The following is a 6239-nucleotide window of genomic DNA, read 5'->3' on the forward strand; positions in this document are numbered from 1 at the left end:
GGTAAAGTACACAGCACACAGTAGGTGCTTAATAAGTGCTTGTTTCTTTCCCCTCCCCTTTTGTGGACATCTGATGAGATAATAGAGGCAAAAGACTTAAAACTATGTCCTGTTTTTTGTTGTTGTTCAGTCATTTCCAACTCTTCCTGACACATTTTGGGGTTTTCTTGACAAAGATACTGGAGCATTGTCCTTCTCCAGCTCATTTTACAGATAAGGAAATTAAGGCAAGTAGGGTTAAGCAACTTGCCCAGAGTCACATAGCTAGTAAATGTCTGAGGCCAGATTTGAACTCAGGAAGGGCAGTCTTCTTAATTCTAAGCCTAGTGTTCTCTCCACCGCACCACCTAGTGCCATAGAAATGTAACGTTAACATTACTAATAAATAGACTTCAAACTTCCCTTTAACATCTGACTTAAGTACTTATCGGATTGTCAGCTCCCCAAGGGCAGGATTTTATTCATCCTTGTATCTTCCACAGTCCCACCATAGGACCTAGGGGAAGTTAACTCAGCATAAATCGTGGCCACATGGGATTGAATATAAGCAGCTTCAGAGGATTCAAGAATCTGGTTTGTCTTCTTAAGAAGTGGTAAAATGCTCTGCAGCAAACAAAGGACCATTCAAAATGATCCTTGACTGAATCGCCAGCACACCTTGGCCACTTTTCCCTACAAAACAGGATAGAGGGAGCAGGGCAGGGCATGGGACTGGGGGGCGGTGTACACCATGGCAGAGTCACAGCACCTGCAGGTGCAAGGGTGGTGAACACCATAGTGAAAGGGCTGGAGAGGGAGAATATCCACAAGATGCAGGGTACCATGGTCCTGTGCAGTGCCAGGTGCTATGAGGCTACCCAGGCCTCCCTGCAGCAGGTTCATCAGTGCATTGAGCGCTCCCATGCACCCTTGGCTCAGGTGCAGGCCCCTCTGACCAGTGAACTGGAGAAATTCCAGGACTACCTGGCTCGATGCACCATGAATTGCAATGACAAAGACAAAGACTTGGTGGAAGCTGGGAGCAAGGAGCAGCAGGTGAAGAGGTAGGCAGAGTCCTATGTGCCCAAATGTGTTGATGACCACACCCATCTCATCCCCACCATGACCTAGATGATGAAGGATATCCTGGCATCTATTGCAAAATAGAGTCATTGCCAGTAGTCATCTGGGGTGGGAGAATGGGTCCACTTGTAAAAATGTATGCAAATTTTTACCTTTCAGGGAAAATTTAAGAATGAAGAAGTTGAGGCTGGTAGCAAGTTTAAGAATACCTTTATGGGAATTTTATATCTGCCACTGGATTCTCTTGGCTCCATTATATGTTCTAGCCCATAGGTGAAGAAAAAGAAGAAACCGGTGCTCAGATTTGGATTGGAGGTAGTGTGGATGGCTAACAGTACCCAGGCCCACCCCTTCAGTGAGGAGGACCCCTATTCCATCTGTTGGAGCCCTTAATGGCTTTCAGCTGGGTCAGAGGTGTGTTGTTCCTAGAAGCCAGAATGACCCTTTGGGTTTAGAGGTATTAGCCATTCTCCTCTCCAACCTACCTCCCATCTGGTATGAATTCCTGAGGCAGCCACCCACTTTTGTTCAGTGCCAACTTCACATCCACCTGAGTGAGCCATTTCCCATAGACCATAATGCCATGAGTTCACTACTGATTGGAAAAGAGAAACACTATTGTGCTTTTCTCCCCAGTACAAGAACCTGGCATTCAAAGGGTAGTCTGGGGAAAGAGGGTTGCTTGGATTAGAGCACTGAGCAGCTCCTGGGTGATCTTTCCTTTGATGTAGACACTGCTCGTGCCATCTTTCAGCTGGGACACCAAGCAAGAGCATAAAAGGGAAATCTCCCACCAGGCATGTGAGGCTCTGGTTCCTTCATATTGGTTTCTATAGGACTGCTGTTCAGGTTACCTTTTCTTGCCTTTCTGGAAGATACTATGGGGCAATACTTCAGTCAAAGTGTTTTTTAGACTCACATGAAACGGTTTTGAGTTAAGGCCAAAGAAAGCCTTGCTTTGCTTGCAGAACAACCTGAAGCCTCTTGCCTAATGGAATGGTAGATGTCTGGTTTAGAGGAAAGTCAGTTTTCTCCAAAGCAGAAAAACATGTGATACCTGACCTTGGTCCTGCTAATTTGTCCTCTTCAACAGGAACAACTGGTTGAAAGGATTTTCCTAGGACAGGAAAGGCTACAAAGAAAACTTAACTTTCTGGGGTGTGAGCAGGTTGCAAGGGAGGGCTTTTCTCCTCCCCAGAGTAGAGGTGGCAGCTATTACCAATTATCCCTGTCAGTTAAAACTTTGAGCAACATGTTACACCAGGCATTGTGTTGGAAAAGATTTTATTTTCTTTATACCAACTTCTTACTGAATGCAATTAACATAGCCTTCCTGTTTAGTGTTTCAAGGCTATGTCATATTTTCTTAGTAGTTTGATTAAAAAATAGTTTGATTCTTTTTTACTTCAAAACAAACAAAAAAAAAGATAAAGGCCTCTTTTCTTTCCGCCAGCAGTAAAGGGATGATGGGACACCTTATATTCCAAATCACTGAGATATCCAAAAAGGGCTAAAAGAAAGCTTGGCAAAGTGCTATTTTCACACCCACGTTATGTATGACAAATGCTGACCTTTTGTCTTATTTGTAGAATTGCAGAGCACAAAATGTTAAAACCTTAAGGGACCTTGCAACATAGAAGAATGACAGAGCTTCCAGGGGTGTGCTGGAACCAGTTCTTACTGGCTCTCTGGAGCTGATTGTTAGTGTCAGTGTGAGCGTTTACACCTCGGAAACCAGCAAATTCTACAAATTCGAGTCTGACTTATTATTTTCTTAATTGTCTAGATTTAAGAAGTGATGAAGAAAATGGTAATAATACAGATTAAATTGGAAATGGTTTTGTGAGATCTCCACACCCCCCCCCCACCCAGAAAGCTGGTTGTTAAATATTTATCAGAGTAACCCTGGCTAAGAAGTAGTATTTGAACTCAGCCCCTCTGACTCAAGAGCCAGTAATGGCAGTGCTTTTCTGACTCCTAGGACTCATTCAGAGTTCAAATACCTGAGACTCGTTGTATGGAAGAAAAGGCAAAAGTCCTCTAATCCAACCCTTTCTGAGTGGAAATCCCATGACCTGACAAACGGCCGTTCAACCACTATTAAAAGACTTCCAGTGATGGGGAGCTCATTACCTTTTTCAAGCAATTCCTTCTTTTGTCCTATAGCTCTGAGAGTTACAAAGTTGTTCCTCCTGCTGAGTTAAAAATCTCCTTCCCTGAAACTTGTACCTAATGTTTCTAAGACAAGGAATGCCTTTTGGTGACATACACAAAGTGCTAGACTTTATGTCAGAAGACTTGGGTTTAAGCCCCAGATCTGCCTCTTACTAGCTCTGTGACCTTAGGCAAGCCCCTTAAACTCTGTGTGACTGAGTTTCCTCATCTATAGAGTAGAAATCATAACCCTTGCCCTGCCAACCTTCGAGAGTTGCTGTGAGGAGGAGAAATGGATAATATACAAAGTACTTCACAAGTACGATCTAAATGTGGGTTATGCTTCCAAGACTGAGAAAGACAGTAGCTATTAGCGCCTCTAAAAAGATGGGACCAATTACAGGGTCCCTGCCCTCAAGGAACTTGAAGTCTAGTAGGGAGATAAAACACATACACAATCACATATAACTATAACAACTCAAAATATGATTAACTCATTAAAAATGTGTAATAGGAGCTCAAAAGGAGATCTATTCTAATTAATGAGCATGATTCTTGCTAAATCATGGGATTCCCAAATTGAAAAGTAGCATTAGAATTTATCTAGTCATCTCCCTCCCCTTCATTTTGCCCCTGAATAAACTGAGGCACCCAATGTGGTGAGACTTTCCCAAGGTCACATAGTAAGGACAGAACTGGGATTTGGACTCAGGTCTTCTGTCTGCACATCAGAGGATCAGGGATGGATTCCTGAAGAAGATAGCAGCTGAGTTGAGTCTTAAAGGATAAGGAAGATTTCAACTGATTGGTGGGATTTGGGGGAAGAGAAGGATATTCAATAAATATTTACTGATCAACTTACAATGTGCATTCATCAGAGCAGCTTAGGGTAAATAGAATCTTTCTTAGTAATTCTCAGTACCGTGGGCCTCAGACAGAGGGCACAGCTATAATATAGAGGGTACTGGCTCGTACAATCCCTTCCATGCAAGAAAAATCATTTGGATCTGGTGAAGCCAAAGAAAAATATTTGGGGGTTTTCTTGAGTGTATTCAAGTGATATGAAGGGGCTAGAGGGATCAATCCATCTTTAGTCTAAGAGAACTGCATCGAGAGCAGAAATTCACCTCCATTTCACTATCCCCATCATATGGTGGAAGAACCTGAAACAAACAAGGAATCAACAAGTATTTATTAAGCCGTCTTCTCTGTGCCAGGCACTGTTGTAGGTGTTGAGGGTACGAAGACAAAGAATGAAACATAGTCAAAGCGCTTGGGTTTGAATCTTAGCACTGCCGCCTCACTAACCCTGGGCAAATAAACCTTTTCTTTCTAAGCCTCAGTTTTCCCTCCTACGAAATAGAGATAATAACAACTAATATTCCCTACCTCGCAAAGATGGAAAGAAATCATTTTGTCAACCTTGAAAAGCTATTGAAGTTTGAGCTGTTATAAATGGCGATTATATTGGGCTAAAGGGAACCACCAGAACACCAGAACTATAGATAAATCTTGGTAATTTGGACTTAGACAAGGAAGGAAAGGGTGGTGGGGGTGGGGTTGGGGGGAGAAACACAGCTATGAATTAGTCACATGTCTAATTATACAATGTTATTAAACTACATGCTATTTTATGACTTTTAGCACATACTGTAATTGGAACTATGATAAGTTATTCCCAGGTAGAGGGCCTTAGGGGACTAGGTTTAAGAATGATTTATCCTCCCACTGAAATACCCAAGCTAAATAGTGAGGGCCTCTGCTCACATGACAGCTTCAGCATCTCTGTGAAGACTGATCATTCTCAGGTGTTGGAATTCCGTTGGGCCCCTTCAGAGGACAGATACTCCCCTGGACATCTCGATTTATTCTGAGGAAAGGGCACTGAATCTGAAATTATAGGATCTGGGCTTAATTCCTACATTTGCATTTCTTAACTGTGTCCAGGGGTGGGGAAACTACAGCCACCAGGCCATATGTGGCCCTCTAGGTCCTCAAGTGTGGCCTTTTGACTGAATCCAAACTTCACAGAACAAATCCCCTTAATGAAAGGATTTGTTCTGTAAAACTTGGACTCAGTCAAAAGACTGGACTCAAGGACCAAGAAGGCCACATGTGGCCTTGAGGCTACAGGTCCCCCACCCTGGGGAAAGAGCTTTCCCCTCTCTGAACTTCATCTTCCTCCATCTGTAAAATGGAGAGATTAAGGCTTACATCACCTTCCTCCTGTTTTGAGCTGAAAGAGGCTCAGAACTCATTGACTCCAATTCCCAGATTTTAAATCAGAAGAAATCGAGAGCCCAGGAAGTGAATGCTTTGTCCAAGGTCACATAGGCAGGAGCCAGAATTTGAATGTAGATTGTCTGCCTCCAAATTCAGGGGTCTTTGTACTGTGCAAACATGTACCGACTCTCTATGAACTGTGACACGTTCTGTAATTGAGAGTTATTTTTATTCTTCCTTATGGAAGTCCTCTTGAGCACGGCCCTCTCTTCTAGTGCCACATCGCCACACCGCAGCACTCCTGTCTTGAGTCAGCCTTCCCCTTCTTGCTTTCATCCTTTCCACGTTGATTTGTAAATTTGGCCAGGAAGTCCCTATGCGTCCACATCAGTCTCTTCAGGCAATTTTCTCTTTTCTCTCTTATCAGAATTGTTTCTGGTTGGATCTTTATACTTCATCTTCCCATCCTCCCTGGGCTGACTTCCCCTATAGAACTTTAACCTACGAGATGCTACTTTCTAAGTAGTCCGTGTGGGCACTGGTCCTGGAATCAGGAAGCTCTAAATTCAAATCCAGCCTCAGACGCTTCCTAGCTGTGTGACCCTGGGCAAGTCACTTAACCTCTCTCTGCTACAATTTCCTCAGCTATAAAATGGGGCTAGTGACAGCACCTACCTCGCAGGGCTATTGTGAGGATAAAACGAGATGATATTGGTAAAATACTTAGCACAGTACTTGGCACATAGTAGACATTTAATAAATGTGTGTCCCCATTCTCCTTTTCCTTTATTCTTCCTCTG

General features: G+C 43.2%; 1 pseudogene; it reads left to right on the forward strand.

The window, feature by feature from the left end:
* Positions 1-730: 730 nt before the first annotated feature.
* On the forward strand, positions 731-1146 carry LOC118852845 (annotated as a pseudogene).
* Positions 1147-6239: the final 5093 nt, after the last annotated feature.

Source organism: Trichosurus vulpecula, chromosome 6, assembly GCF_011100635.1.
Source record: "Trichosurus vulpecula isolate mTriVul1 chromosome 6, mTriVul1.pri, whole genome shotgun sequence".
NCBI lineage: Eukaryota > Metazoa > Chordata > Mammalia > Diprotodontia > Phalangeridae > Trichosurus > Trichosurus vulpecula.